We start from the raw sequence: 15,352 nt of genomic DNA, 5'->3' as shown, positions 1-15,352 counted from the left end.
GCCTAGCTCCTGGAAGTGCGAAGGATTCCGTAACTTCCGGTCAGCCCGACGCCGGAGTGGTTCACACTACCTTTTACGCTGGTATCGTGCCATCGCGGGGATTCGGGAGAATCCGCTTAGGAATTGCAGCAGGGAATATACGCACAGCAAGATCCCCCAAATAGCAATGTGATAATGACCAGACAATCTTTTCAGCGGGGTTTGTTGAGGGATAAATACTGGCCAGAACACCAAAGGTAACTCCCCTTCTTCTTTGAAATGCTTCAACTAGTATTTTACATCTACCTTTCTCATCCAAAAGGCAGCACCTCCAGCAGTGCAGCAAACCCTTGGTACTGTACTTCCTGCTCAGACCTCTGGGGCGGAGGCTCGTATCCGTGACCATCTGATTCAGAGCACCGTTGGAGACAACATTGCGGAGGAGGTGGACCAGACAGTGTGGGTGGAATAGGAAAGAGACAACTCACACACATGAAGTGTATCAACAGTCTGAGCTTCCTTCTTTTGACACAGAAACAATGCAAAGGGAAGCTTAAGTGCAGCAGAAAGGACATGTAGCTCCTTTGCAATGGCAGACCTGGATAAAATCGCCAATCATGTACTACTGGGAAGAGCGAAGGTTACTGCTGTCTCCATTCTTTACACTGTAGGAGTCCTATGTATAGTGAATTGTTTCTGGCCATATGACCCTGCACCTGTTACATGCTGTGCCTTCCTGTAATGCACCAATGTTGCCGTAAAGCATAAAGATAGTGGGGATTGAGACAGTTTGATTTTGCCTAATCTAGGAGTTACACGTCTGTGCAATAGTGAGGGACTCATCCAACACAGATTATCAACTCAGTGATCATGCTACTATTTGTGGCACCTTGCTATTGGCACTTTGGCTCCCATATTATAACTATATTTCAAAAGCAATAAATTGGCTGTGAACCCATTTAGGACATTCTCAGTAAAAGCTGCTTTATAAATCCAAGTTCTTTCTTTCCTTCTTTCAATTTCTTCTTTCAGGGGGCCTCACGGTAGCATGGTGGTTAGCATCAATGCTTCACAGCTCCAGGGTCCCAGGTTCGATTCCCGGCTGGGTCACTGTCTGTGTGGAGTCTGCACGTCCTCCCCGTGTGTGCGTGGGTTTCCTCCGGGTGCTCCGGTTTCCTCCCACAGTCCAAAGATGTGCGGGTTAGGTGGATTGGCCATGCTAAATTGCCCGTAGTGTAAGGTTAATGGGGGGATTGTTGGGTTACGGGTATACGGGTTACGTGGGTTTAAGTAGGGTGATCATTGCTCGGCACAACATCGAGGGCCGAAGGGCCTGTTCTGTGCTGTACTGTTCTATGTCTATGTCTAGTACATTCACTTCTTCAGAAGGAGTTTCTGCAGCGATATTCCCAATCAGCCAGTGTAACTGCTTGGAGCTGACAGGAGATCCTGGACGCATGGGGAATCCGGGCTTCCACCATTCTTTGACTGAAGTTACAATAGCCAATGATTTCTTCCCCTCCCTTGCCCCACAATGGCATTTGCACTACCCGACTTAGCATATTGATGCTGTGTTAGTAAAAATGTAACATCGTTTATCTAATTAAAATCTACAATTTTCTTTCATGCCCATATTTAGTATCAGGTTGTTGTTATTCAACCATAACACCATAAGGCTATGACATAGGAGCAGAATTAGGCCACTCGTGGCTGATATTTTTCTCATCCCCATTCTCCTGCCTTGTCCCCATTACCCCAGATCCCCTTATTGATCAAGAACCTATCTATCTCTGTCTTAAAGACACTCAGTGATTTGGTCTCCACAGCCGTCTGTGGCCAAGAGTTCCACAGATTCACCATCCTCTGGCTGAAGAAATTCCTCAACTCTGTTTTAAAGGAGCGTCCCTTTAATCTGAGATTGTGTCCTCTGGTTCTAGTTTTTCCTACAAGTGGAAACATCCTCTCCACATGCACTCTATCCAAGTCTCGCAGTATCCTGTAAGTTTCAATAAGATCCCCCCTCATCCGTACAAGTACAGATCCAGAATCTTCAACCGTTCCTAACGACAAGCTCTTCATTCCAGGTATCATTCTTGTGAACCTCCTCTGGACTCTCTCCAAGGCCAGCACATTCTTTGTGAAATAGGGGGCCCAAAACTGCTCACAATACTCTAAATGGGGTCTGACCAGAGCCTTATATAGCCTCAGAAGTACATCCCTTCTCTTGTATTCTAGCCCTCTCAACATAAAAGCTAACATTGCATTTGCCTTCCTAATGGCCGACTGAACCTGCGTGTTAACCTTAAGAGAATCGTGAACAAGGACTCCCAAGTCCCTTTGTGCTTCTGATTTCCTAAGCATTTCCCCATTTAGAAAATAGTCTCTGCCTCCATTCCTCCTTCCAAAGTGCATAACCTCACACTTTTCCACATTGTATTTCATCTGCCACTTCATTGCCCACTCTCCTAACCTGTCCAAATCCTTCTGCAGCCCCCTTGCTTCCTCAATACTACCTGTCCCTTTACAGATCTTTGTATCATTGCAAACTTAGCAACAGTGCCTTCAGTACCTTCTTCCAGATCATTAATGTATATTGTGAAAAGTTGTGGTCCCAGCACAGACCCCTCAGGCACACCACTAGTCTCTGGCTACCATCCTGAAAAAGACCCCTTTATCCCCACTCTCTGCCTTCTGCCAGTCAGCCAATCATCTATCCATGCCAGGACCTTATCCTTAACACCATGGGCTCTTAACCTATTTAACAATCTCCTGTGCTGCACCTTGTCAAAGGCCTTCTGGAAATCTAAATAAATCACTTTCACTGGTTCTCCTTTGTCTAACTTCCTTGTTACCTCCTCAAGAACTCTAACAGATTTGTCAGACACGACCTCCCTTTGACAAAGCCGTGCTGACTCAGTCCTATTTTACCATGCACTTCCAAGTACTCCATGATCTCATCTTTAATAATGGACTCTAAAATCTTACTGATAGCTGAAGTCAGGCTAACCGGCCTATAATTTCCTTCCCTCCCTTCTTTAAAAGCAGTGTCACATTAGCCAACTTCCAGTCCTCTGGGACCCTTCCTGCCTACAGTGATTCCTGAAAGATCACCACCAATATAGAGATATAGAGAAATACAGCACAGAACAGGCCCTTCGGCCCACGATGTTGTGCCGAACTTTTGTCCTAGGTTAATCATAGATCATAGAATTTTGGACACTAAGGGCAATTTATCATGGCCAATCCACACAACCTGCACATCTTTGGACTGTGGGAGGAAACCGGAGCACCCGGAGGAAACCCACACAGACACGGGGAGGATGTGCAGACTCCACACAGACAGTGACCCAAGCCGGAATCGAACCTGGGACCCTGGAGCTGTGAAGCAATTGTGCTATCCACAATGCTACCGTGCTGCCCTTAAGAACAAATTAATCTACACTCCATTATTCTACCATAATCCATGTACCTATCCAATAGCCGCTTGAAGGTCCCTAACGTTTCCGACACAACTACTTCCACAGGCAGTGCATTCCATGCCCCCACTACTCTCTGGGTAAAGAACCTACCTCTGACATCCCCCCTATATCTTCCACCATTTACCTTAAATTTATGTCCCCTTGTAATGGTTTGTTCCACCCGGGGAAAAAGTCTCTGACTGTCTACTCTATCTATTCCCCTGATCATCTTATAAACCTCTATCAAGTCACCCCTCATCCTTCTCCGTTCTAATGAGAAAAGGCCTAGCACCCTCAACCTTTCCTCGTAAGACCTACTCTCCATTCCAGGCAACATCCTGGTAAATCTCCTTTGCACCTTTTCCAAAGCTTCCACATCCTTCCTAAAATTAGGTGACCAAAACTGCACACAGTACTCCAAATGTGGCCTTACCAAGGTTTTGTACAGCTGCATCATCACCTCACGGCTCTTAAATTCAATCCCTCTGCTAATGAATGCTAGCACACCATAAGCCTTCTTCACAGCTCTATCCACTTGAGTGGCAACTTTCAAAGATCTATGAACATAGACCCCAAGATCTCTCTGCTCCTCTACATTGCCAAGAACCCTACCATTAACCCTGTATTCCACATTCATATTTGTCCTTCCAAAATGGACAACCTCACACTTGTCAGGGTAAAACTCCATCTGCCACTTCTCAGCCCAGCTCTGCATCCTATCTATGTCTCTTTGCAGCCGACAACAGCCCTCCTCACTATCCACAACTCCCCCAATCTTTGTATCATCTGCAAATTTACTGACCCACCCTTCAACTCCCTCATCCAAGTCATTAATGAAAATCACAAACAGCAGAGGACCCAGAACTGATCCCTGCGGTACGCCACTGGTAACTGGGCTCCAGGCTGAATATTTGCCATCCACCACTACTCTCTGACTTCTATTGGTTAGCCAGTTCGTTATCCAACTGGCCAAATTTCCCACTATCCCATGCCTCCTTACTTTCTGCATAAACCTACCATGGGGAACCTTATCAAATGCCTTACTAAAATCCATGTACACTACATCCACTGCTTTACCTTCATCCACATGCTTGGCCACCTCCTCAAAGAAGTCAATAAGACTTGTAAGGCAAGACCTACCCATCACAAATCTGTGCTGACTATCCCTAATCAGGCAGTGTCTTTCCAGATGCTCAGAAATCCTATCCCTCAGTACCCTTTCCATTACTTTGCCTACCACCGAAGTAAGACTAACTGGCCTGTAATTCCCAGGGTTATCCCTATTCCCTTTTTTGAACGGGGGCACGGCATTCATCACTCTCCAATCTCCTGGTACGACCCCTGTTGACAGTGAGGACAAAAAGATCATTGCCAACGGCTCTGCAATTTCATTTCTTGCTTCCCATAGAATCCTTGGATATATCCCGTCAGGCTCGGGGAACCTCCACAATTTCCTCAGCTATCTCTTTTAGAACCCTGGGGTATCCAAACAGTCCAGGTGATTTATTCACCTTCAGAACTTTCAGCTTCCCCAGAACCTTCTCCTTAGTGATGGCCTCTGCACTCACCTCTGCCCCCTGATTCTCCTGGAGCTCTGGCATCCCACTGGTGTCTTCCACCGTGAAGACTGATGCAAAGTAATTATTCTCTGCCATTTCTTTGTTTCCTATTAGTACTTTTCCAGCCACATTTTCCACTGGTCCAATGTCTATTTTTGCCTCTCTCTTATCTTTTATATCTTGAAAAACTCTTCCTATCTTCTTTTATATTACTAGCTAGTTTGCATATTGCATCTTCTCTCCCCTTATTTGTTTTTTAGTTGTCCTCTACTCGCTTCCCAATCCTCTGGCTTTCCACTAATCCTCACCACTTTGTATGCTTTTTTTTTTGCTTTTATACTGTCTTTGACTTCCCTCGTCAACAACTTGCATTTATATAGAGCCTTTAACAGTGCGAAAAAGCCCACAGAAGAGTTCTCACATGACACAGAATGACAGAAGGAGATTGTTGGAATATGCATTTAAAGGATCGCAGCAAGCCATCACGAGAAGGAAAGTGTGTCATGTGATGCAGTCTCAGTTTCACTTTGGCCAATGAGCAGAACACAGCACAACTCTGATGTCTTCAAGCTTTCTATCCATGTATATACGTTATGTGTCCAGTCTGAATAAGTGGCCCCACAATATGTCTACCACATTTCTTTGCACATGTTTCATTAATAACATCATAAAAACATGACGTGGTGAACAGCAGTGGACAAACAGTCTGGCAGCAAGATTAAATGCAGATACGACATGGTAACTTCCTTAGATCATGCTACATGACATGAGACGACACTCGGCATTTTGGTCAGACCACACTGGGTTTGCAGTTTGGCGAGTGTTGAAATCACAGTGTGGTGACTGCACAGAAAGGTTTCAATGACAGAGGGCAGGATATGGACAGCACGGCAGCACAGTGGCTAGCACTGTGGCTTCACAGCGCCAGGGTCCCAGGTTTGATTCTCCACTGGATCACTGTCTGTGCGAAGTCTTCACTTTCTCCCCATGTGTGCGTGGGTTTCCTCCGGGTGCTCCGGTTTCCTCCCACAGTCCAAAGATGTGCAGGTTAGGTGGATTGGCCATGCTAAATTGCCTTTAGTGTCCAAAAAGGTTAGGAGGGGTTATTGGGTTATGGGGATAGGGTGGAAGTGAGGGCGTAAGTGGTTGGTGCAGACTCAATGGGCTGAATGGCCTCCTTCTGCACTGTTTGTTCTATATTCCAGGATAGTGCTCAAGTAAAGAGCTGGTAAGCTGATAGATCCCATGTGGTGAGATTGCAGTACATTGCTTGTCAGTTCCATGAGTGGACAGCATATCGAGAGGACCAGCACTCCGGTTAGCTCAGTCGGGAATGGCGGGTGACCAGGGTGTGGGCAGGATTGATAGCGAGTGAAGGAAAATCAAACAAAAAACAAACTAAAGCCATCATTAAAAATCAGGTCAGAGAAGGTTATGGTTATATCAGGTGTTTCGGGAGTTGCTGAGCAATAATTTGAATAAGACAAGGAGAGAGATCAAAGGGATATTGTCAGAATGGCCACAGTTTAAATTGGGATGTAGCTGACATACTATCTGAATGTTTAACAGCATACAGGGCTATAGATTCTTGATTCAGGCATGTATGAACCAGACAAGCAAACCATAAAAATTCACCAAGCAATTGGGAATCTTTACAGGCTGAACACACCAAGATTATCAGCAGAAGAGCTAAAGGATCCCCAGAAGGTATGCTGGAAGACTGATTCAGTATCAGGTTAAACTTCTGTAGTCATCGATTAGAGTTCATGTCATTATAACAACAACCTACAGAATCCATAGGCCACTTCAAATGTAGAGAAAAGGGAACGTACTGTGATTTTCCATGGTAGCAGGACTAGCAGACAAAATTGTTGAGTTAGTGATCACATCCACTCCCATGGTTGCCGTCCAGAAAGATCTGCTGTTCAAGCCCACAATGTATAATATTGAAGAGGTAGTCAAGGATGGATGAAAGTATGAAGCGTTCCTCACAGGCCAACAAAGCCTACAGGCCTAAGCTTAAACTCGATTGTTGAGAAACGTACTAAAGCACCCAAAGCTAGCAAGATATCTGGAAGGTATGGTCTTCTGCGTACACCTAGAGTATACCCTGTTTTCATCAATACTGCAAGGCATGTGGCAAAACGGGCCATTGACAGCAGCAGCGCACTAGCTACAAAGAGTGTTGCTTTGATCCAAACAGATGGCTCATAATGGGTACCTTTAAGCAATAAGAATTACCATTTGGTATCCTGTAAGAAACATATACGTGAGGTGATTTACAAACCAGAACATTATGATGAGTGAATGATGAGATGAAAAGCAGTGAACACAGGTTTCACACCATCAATCGCGTGGAAATTGGGGTAGGTAACCAAAAGCATTGTCAAAATTGGGCATTAAGGAGGAAGGAAGGTAGCGAGGCAGAGAGGTTTAGGGAGAGAATTCCAGAGCTTAGGGTCCAGACAGATGAAGACATGACCACCATTGGTGGAGATAACAACAGGCATGTTATCACTGTTCTGGATCTTTGGAGGGGCAGTTCGTGATCTGGTCTTCCAGATACTGCTGGAGGCAAGGCTGTTGGTAAAACTAGTTTGTTCATTGAACATTATGTATACTATGTAAAATAAAGACCCCGCATTATTCGTTCACAGCCTGTGGGTGTCACTGGTTAGACCAGTATTTATTGCCATCAAGAAGATGTGGTAAGCTGCCTTCTTGGACCACTGCAGTCCATATGGTGTAGGTGCACCTACAGTGCTGTTAGGGAGGGACCTCCAGGATTTTCACCCAGCGACAGTGAAGGAATGATGATACAGGGCGTCATTCAGTGGCCTTGTCGCGCCCGACTTGGTGTTGTGACACGGCCGTTGAATCTCTTGAGATTTGCGACGCTTGAAACGCCTTGTGAGATTTAATGAGCCATTTGGCTCATTTAAATATGTCTGCGCCATATTCACCTGGCGTCTGGGAACTAACGGCCTTTCCTGGGAGACCTCACCATGATGCCATTTAGCATTGGTGCCCACAAACGTCCACCAGACGTAATAGCACCTGGTCGGGCTCCCAGGCCCTTAGAGACCCCCAGGTGGTAGTGCTCTGGGCAGGGTGGTACCCTGGCACTGCCAGAATGGCTGGGTAGCACTGCCAAGGCTAGTGGGGCACTGCCACAGTGCCATTTTGCCCATGCCAGGAATCAGGCCTGGAGGTGTCTTGTCCTAAAGAGGATGGGTGAGAGGGAGCTAGAGAACCCACTAAGAGGTACATTAGGTGCAATGAGGGGGGGGTTCAGAGGCTGCGGTGAAGTGGCTGAGGGGCGTCGGAAGATCTGCGAGTCATCTTCCCGAATGAATGAGTAGAGTTCGTCAGTGCAAGAAATGAGGTAATTGCAGCCTCAGCCGGGCATTCCTCACCGAGGCCAAAACAAGCAGCCAAGTCCCGTTAAATAGCGTGATGTTTCTCGAACGCCTGCAAACGCACACAGAACGGGAGTCTGTTTTTGTCCCTTTGAATCACAGCCATAGTTTCAACTCAGGATGGGGTTTGACTTGGAGAGGAACTTTCAGGTGGTGACGTTCCCAAGCATCTGCTGCCCTTGTCCTTCTAGGTGGTAGAGGCTGCAGGTTTGGAAAGTGCTGCCAAGGAGAGTTGGTGAGTTGCTGCAGTACCTCCTGTAAGTGGTACACATTGCTGTCACTGAGCATTGGTGCTAGAGGGATGAGGTGGTAGATGGGGTGCCATTCAAGAAGGCTGCTTCCTCCTTGATGGGGGTTAAGCTTCTTGAGTGTTGTTGGAGATGCACTCATCCAGGCAAGTGGAGAGTATTCCATCACAATCCTGACCTGTGCCTTGTAAACGGTGGACAGGGTTTCAGGTGTCAGGAGGTAAGTTACTCACTGCAGAATTCTGAGCCTCTGACCTGCTCTTGTAGCCACAGTATTTATATGGCTAATCCAGTTCAGTTTCTGATCAATGGTAACCCCCAAGACCTTGATAGTGGGGGATTCAGTATGGCAATGCCACTGAATGCCAGGGGAGATGGTTAGTTTCTCTTTTGATGGAAATGGCCATTGCCTGGCAATTGTTTGGTGTAAATGTTATTGGCCACTTATCAGCCCAAGCCTGTATATAGCCCAGGTCTTGTTCCATGGACAGGAACTGCTTCATTCTCTGAAGAGTCACAAATGACGCTGAGCATTGTGCAAATCATCTGCAAACATCTCAAATTCTGATCTTATAATTGATAAAGCAGCAAAATATGGTTGGGCCTAGGACACTATCCTGAGAAACTCCTGGAGCGATGTCAAAAGATTGAGATGATTGACTTCCCACAAACACAACCATCTTCCTTTAATCTCTATTCGACTCCAATCAGTGGAGAACTTCCTGCCTGATTCCCATTGACTCCAGTTTTGCTAGGATTCCTTGATGCCAAACTCGGTCACATGCTGCTTTGATATCAAGGGCAGTCATTCTCACCTCACCATTTGAGTTCAGCTCTTTTGTCCCTCCTTGGATCAAAGCTGTAATTAGGTCAGGAGCTGGCTGGCCCTGGCAGCACCCAAACTGAGCGTCAGTGAGCAGGTTATTGAAATGAAATGAAATGAAAATCGCTTATTGCCACGAGTAGGCTTCAATGAAATTACTGTGAAAAGCCCCTAGTCGCCACATTCCGGCGCCTGTTCGGGGAGGCTGGTACGGGATTGCTGAGTAAGTGCTGCTTGATAGCACTGCCAATGCAATGACATCTCCCATCAATTTGTTGATAATTAAGTGTAGATTGATGAGACAATAGTTGGCCGGGTTGGATCTATTCTGCTTCTTGACAGGACATTCATGGGCTATTTACCACATTGCCTGGTAGATGCTTGTGTTGTAGTACAGCTTGGCTAAGGGCACAACTATTCTGGAGCACAAGTCTTTAGTGCTATTGCTGTAATGTTGTCAGGGCCCATAGCCCTTACAATATCCAGTACCTGCAGCCGTTTTTTGATATCATGTTGAGTGAATCGAATTGACAGAAGACTGGAATCTGTGAAGAATTTTGGAGGAGGCCGAGATGGGTCAGCTTGGCAGTTCTTACTGAAGATGGTAAGAATTATCTCTGCCCATGTCCTGTTGTCAAGTTATTTTACGTCACTGGTAATGTAGCCTATATATTTGGATATTTAGCACAAACTCTTTGCCCTACAAATGAGGTTTTTAGTCGCAAGGTGAGCTGAGGTAGGGGCAGAGTTGGGCAACTTTACAGATTTAAAAATGGGTAGTTTTAGTACTGGATATGCCATTGAAAGGTCCTCTCTGGTTCCAATATGCCACGAAGGTTGTGAAAAGTTTGGCTCAGTCTCAGACTGTTGACAGGAAGGATTGAATTGTTGCCTAGGTAATGGGGTTGCCTAGGGAATGGGAGACTGAAGATATTGGCTCCCGTCTTTCCAATATTTAATTGGAGGAAATTTCTGTTAATCCAATACTGAATTTTGGATAAGCTGCTGATTTTGAGGCAGTGGAGGGTTCAATATAGGAGGTGATGAGGTAAAGCTGATTATTGTTGGTCTATGAAAACTCAAACTCATTTGGATGATGTCACCAAGGGGCAGCACGTACATAAGATATAGGAGGGGGGTCAAGGATAGGCCCTTGGGGACACCATAGGTAACTGTACAGGAGTGGGGAGCGGAGAAAGAACAGGTGATTCTCAGGGTACAATTAGATAGATAAGAAAGGGGCCAGGTGAGTGATGTCCCACCCAGCCAGATAACAGTGGAGTGAGCAAGATGGTGTGGTGTGGCAAACCACATCAGAGGCTACAGATAGGTAAAGAAGGGTAAGGAGGGATGTTGTACCTATGTCACAGTCACACAGGATGGCATTTGACTTATAGAGCCATTTTAAGACAGTCGTAGGGACTGAAAACTAATTAACGGGATTCAAACATGATGTTGTGAGGAAAAAATGGGCATGGATTTGGGAGACAACAACACATTCAAGGACTGAAGAGGAAAGGATCATTGGGTCACTAGTTTGAAAAGATGGATATTATTCAACAATAATAATCAAGTTTTCTATAAATTGTGCAGGCTCTTAGCCCTCCCAACCCCAGATATTCCGAGCTGGGACAGAGTTTATCCTCTCAGTGACAAATTGCTATGTTTGTTGTCACATTTGGCAGCCTCAGTCTTTCAGAGAAAATGATTATAATGCACCACTATACAGATCATCAGTGGATACAAGGCACGAGCAGATAAAAAATAAACTTTGGGAAAGAATTGGGCTACATGCTCGGAGATATTTTGTTCCGCGGCCTCATTGTCATCCAGATCAGATTATTAAAACGTGTGGTGAGGACAGATTCATCACAGTCCCTCAAAGAAACGCTCAGCAAGATCCCGAGTGATAAGGATCTTTCCCGTGTCCTTAATGCTCGCATTCCAGGCATTGTCTGGCATCTTTGACTTTGTCTATATATATGTTTCTGGAACATATCTCTTCATTCACCTGAGGAAAGAGCAGTGCTCCGAAAGCTCGTGTTTGAAACAAACCTGTTGAACTTTAACCTGGTGCTGTAAGACTTCTTACTGTACAAGGATCTTTCCATTAGTCGAGGGCCAGTTTCAGGTTAGCTGGGGCTACAAGGATTTCAGTTGTTCTGGTTTATTGCAGCTTTGCTCGATTGCTTGGAATTCCTAGAATAGTCCTTCAACTGACCAGGAATTGCCAAGATTGATTGGTGGGTTGGGTGGGGGGGGGGGGGGGGGGAGGGGAGGTTTATTGATGGTATCTGACAAAACATTCCCCAGTTTAACCTAATATTGTAAACTCCACAGATACGTTAATTTTCTTATTAAGTTCTCCCATAGATTTTTCTGCTAGTACTTCATGACGAGCTATTTTTGCATCAGCCAACAGAATCACAATCCCTGGGATCAGATGTTTGAAATGTATGCATTCTCACAATTCCACTTGCATGTTGCAAAGTGGAATGACATGGGCATTCCTCTCATATTTTTGAACCCCAACATGTTACCGTCCCCTAATAAATTTGGGGAAGGGGGCGGCAGGAAAACCTACAAATAGCAGATGTACCGACCGCAATTCATTTGGCATCTTCCCAACAAATGTTGGCCTTTTTGCTGCAGGAAGATAGGGAGCGTCATCAAATGGCATGAGGTCATTTTCCAATGTTCACCTGATAACAGCGAGTCCTTCATATTGCACTTGATTTTCCTGCTATTTAACTTGTTGATAGGAAAAGTGTGTACTTAGCTCAATATTCACCATCAATTTATCCCACAGATTCAGGTTGGCTAAGTTAGTAGCACCCCTGAATCAAACAGTTTTGGTTGATGGCCTACCAGAAGTCCAGAGCATTTTACCTAGTCTGTTACAGATGGAATATAGGACTGTAATACAAGAACAAGTAAATAGTAGGGATTTGGAGACCTGGTATAATACTCGAGGACACAGGTTTGAATCTCACCACAGTGGATGGTGAAATTTGAATTCAATTAAAATCTGGAAATCTAATAGTCATAAAGATCCATCTGGTTCACGAACGAAAACTGCCATCCTTACCTGGTCAGCCTACCCGTGCCTCCAGATCCACAGGTGACTCTTAAATGGCATTCTGCAATGGCCTAGCAAGCCACTTGGGCAATAAAATAAAGTCTTGCTACTTCTCCGTAGGTTAGAGCATACCTGAAGTTAGTGTGTGTAGTTTTTGTGTGCCAGTTCAATGTGTTGTCCCATGCTCAGTAAATTTAATCTGAATAATAATCTTTATTAGTCTCACAAGTAGGCTTACATTAACACTGCAATGAAGTTACTGTGAAAATCCCCTAGTCGCCACACTCCGGCGCCTGTTCGGATACACAGAGGGAGAATTCAGAACGTCTAATTCACCTAACAAGCACGTCTTTCGGGACTTGTGGGAGGAAACCGGAGCACCCGGAGGAAACCCACGCAGACACGGGGAGAATGTGCAGACTCCGCACAGACAGTGACCCAAGACGGGAATCGAACCCAGGACTCTGGCGCTGTGAAGCAACAGTGCTAACCACTGTTTAGATAGTCTCTGAGAGGCGACCTTATAGAAACATACAAGATTCTGAGGGGTCTTGACATTGTAGACACTGAGAAGTTCTTTCCTCGGGTGGGGATATACAACACTGTGATCAATGGGATCAGTCATTTAGGTTTGAAATTAGGAGGAATTTGGAGGATTGTGAATCTTTCGGATTCTCTATCCCAAAGGATTGCGGATGTGCCACTGTTGAGTATATTCAAGGCTGGGATAGATAATGGCCATTCACGCAGGTGAGATCTTCCAGTCCCTTTGCCGGCTCCCCCCTGCCATGGGTTTCATTCAATGTTGACAATGACGGAACCAGTAGATCCCACCGCTGGCCAATAACAGGCCGTCTCCTGCCGCCGTGAAACACGTGGTGGGTTCCATGGTAAATCCGCCCAATATCTTTGATCTGGCAGGGAATCAAATGGCAGGGAATCAAGGGTAATGGGGGCAAGCAGGAAAGTGGAGTCAACGTGGAAGATCAGCCATGATATTGAATGGCAGAGCAGTCTGAGGGGCCTCATGGTCTGTTCCTGCTCCTAACCCACATGTTTATATAAATCCTTCATAGGAGTCAATTAAACCAAGACCTCATCTCTTGTTCTAGAGGTTCAAACAGATAATAAAGATTATTCATTATTCAAGGGAACTCCACATTCCTCTCAGCCCCTTCAAAAGATCATTGACCTGATACATTAACTTTGTCTCTCTTGATGCTCCTTGACCTGCTAAGTATTTCACAGAATCACAGAATTGATACGGTGCAGAAGGACACCATTTGGCCCATCGTGTCTGTACTATGTGTTTCCAGCACATTTTGTTTGAATTTCAGATTTCAGACAATTTTGCTTCCAAATATAATGCAACTGGGAATTCATCTCAATACTGGTTGTGGTAATTTGCTGTGGGCTGGAGTGTTTCAGCTATCAAAGAAGACTGGTTAGACTGAGGTTGTTTTCCTTGGAGCAGAGAAGGCTGGGGGGGGGGGGGGGGGGGGGGGGGGGGGACCTTATTGAGATGTACAAAATTATGAGGGATATAGATAGGATCAATAAGAAACGTTTCCCCTAAGTAGAGGGGTCAATAACCATGGGGCATAGACTTAGAGAGATTCGATGGAAAGCTTTTCTACCCAGAGGATGATGGGAATCTGGAACTCATTGCCCGAAAGGGCGATAGAGGCGGGAGACCTCACAACATTTCATTGAATTCCCTACAGTGCAGAAGGAGGCTGTTTGGCCCATCGGGTCTGCCTGACCTTCCGAAGAAGCAGTGCTCCCAGGGCCCGCCCCTCCATCCCATAATCCCACCTAACCTGCACAACTTCGGACCATGGGAGGAAGCTGGATCACCCGGAGGAAACCCCGAAGACATGGGGAGAACATGCAAACTCCACACAGTCACCTAAGGTTGGAATCAAACCCGGGTCCCCGGTGCTGTGAGGCAGCAGTGCTAACCACTGTGCCACCGTGCCACCCCTTAAATGCTTTAAGAAGCATTTAGATGAGCACTTGAAATGCCATGGCACACACTGCATACCAAATGCAGTGGATTAGATAGGGTGCTTGATGGCTGGTGCAAACAGGAAGCGCCGAAGGGTCACTTTCTATGCTGTTAAAGCTCTATGGCTCCATATGCAGGGGGAAAGCTTAAGGGAGATGTGCGTGGAAAGTTTTTTACACATAGGGTGGTGGGTGCCTGGAACGCTTTGCCAGCGGTGGTGGTAGAGGCGGGCACGATAGCATCATTTAAGATGCATCTAGACAGATATATCAACGGGCGGGGAACAGAGGGAAGTAGATCCTTGGAAAATTGGAGACAGGTTTAGTTAAAGGATCTGGATCGCCACAGGCTGGGAGGGCCGAAGGGCCTGTTCCTGTGCTGTAATTTTCTTTGTTCTTTGTTCTATGTACATGCCATAACATTCAGCAAACCCTGAAATCGCAAATCCCCCTCACCCCGTCGCTCCTGTGAGAGGGGGGGTAACCTTATCTCGCTGTTAGAAGGGTCAATGTTGGACCCTTGACCCTGGCGACAAGGATGAAAAATAAACTTTACCGATTTACAAGTTAGGAATCAGCCGGACCATTGCCCGTCCTCGTGGTTTGCAGGTGACACTGCGATACAGCAGGACTCGCCAACATATCACCATTTACAGTTACTTTCTAACAAGGTTCACTTCAAGACACTTACCGGGAATTAATACGGACAAAAATCCATATTAGAAAAAAAAAATAATCCAGACTGGATATTGAATGAACGCTGAGCTGCCGTCAAGGTGA

At 45.8% G+C, this 15,352-nt stretch overlaps 1 protein-coding gene across 2 annotated transcripts in view; it reads right to left on the bottom strand.

The window, feature by feature from the left end:
- LOC119974945 (coronin-6-like) overlaps positions 1 to 15,352 on the bottom strand; it is a 283,817-nt gene that overhangs the window by 267,416 nt on the left and 1,049 nt on the right. The gene's annotated exons all lie outside the window — the stretch shown is intronic.

Source organism: Scyliorhinus canicula, chromosome 12 (genome assembly GCF_902713615.1).
Source record: "Scyliorhinus canicula chromosome 12, sScyCan1.1, whole genome shotgun sequence".
In the NCBI taxonomy this organism is placed as follows: domain Eukaryota; kingdom Metazoa; phylum Chordata; class Chondrichthyes; order Carcharhiniformes; family Scyliorhinidae; genus Scyliorhinus; species Scyliorhinus canicula.
The sequence above is the reverse complement of the archived record's forward strand: the minus strand, read 5'-3'. Positions and strand labels throughout refer to the sequence as shown.